The sequence below is a fragment of the Rhagoletis zephyria genome, unplaced genomic scaffold, assembly GCF_001687245.7.
Source record: "Rhagoletis zephyria isolate East Lansing unplaced genomic scaffold, Rhagoletis_zephyria_1.1 Rzeph_scaffold_01550, whole genome shotgun sequence".
NCBI lineage: Eukaryota > Metazoa > Arthropoda > Insecta > Diptera > Tephritidae > Rhagoletis > Rhagoletis zephyria.
In genome coordinates, this window is record NW_016158634.1 from 22,579 (window position 1) to 23,805 (window position 1,227).

Below are 1,227 nucleotides of genomic sequence, written 5' to 3' on the forward strand. Positions count from 1 at the left end.
AGATCTAGGGGTTATATTTGACCCGAAACTTTCATTTAACAACCATGTTAACTATGTAATTGCGAAAGCATACTCAGTACTTGGTTTTGTACGTCGTAATAGCTCTAATTTCTCTGACCCATATACTTTCAAAGCATTATTTATAAGTTTAGTGCGTTCTCATCTCGAATATGCCGTATTCGTTTGGAGACCACATAGCCAACTTTTTATAAAAAGACTGGAACGTATACAAAAAGTTTTTCTTAAGTATGCTCTTCGGTCACTGAAATTTGAAAGTCCTGTTCCTTCGTACGCTTCGCGTCTCAAGCTGATAAACTTACAATCTTTAGAAAGCCGGAGATCTATCCTTTCTTTAACCTTTACATTTAATGTTATTCAAGGTGTCGTCGATTGCCCCTATCTCTTGGAACGGATAAGCTTCAATGTACCCAGGCGCAATCTTCGAGTCTCTTATCCATTTTACTTGGCAAAAGTCAAGACAAGATTTTCCAGTAATGCTCCCTTGGCGAGATCTATGCGAGAACTTAATATATTATCGGAAAGAATCATAATTGATTTCTCTATGACAAAACAAGCTTTTTTAAATCTCCTTCACAATACTTTGTAATGTTAATATTGTACTAGCATTAGCAAAACCATTTATCTCCTAGTCTGTAAGAAATATTGTTTCATAGACAAAATAAATAAATAAATAAATAAATAAATAAATAAATATGTTAATATATGTATGTATGTACATACATATTCCTATAAATATGTGAATATTATATTAGGACAGCATTTAAATGGACAATAATAATTTATTTACATACATAAGCAGAGATTATTTAATACAATATTTTTTAGAGTTATGTACATACGTAATATGCATATTTATATATGCCCTTCATAAAGATAATTCAAATTCTTTTTTTTTTTTTTTATTTAGTTATTATTATTATTAATAAATTTAGCATATATACATTTGCATTACAAGGAAGAATATACATAACTTTACATTGTTTAATAATGTCTACATTCTGTAGTTTAAGTTAACTAGAGGCGGATGCAGACTGCCTACTACTAAAACTCAATTTGTGGGGAGTCTAACTTAATTATTACAGTAAGTATTGTTGCAATTTAAGTATAATAAGAATATTTTTAAACAGGATAAGTATGATTATGAGCAATACATAAGAGTGCGCCAAGTTCAATGTAGTTGAAATTTAAAAGCCATGACTTTATATT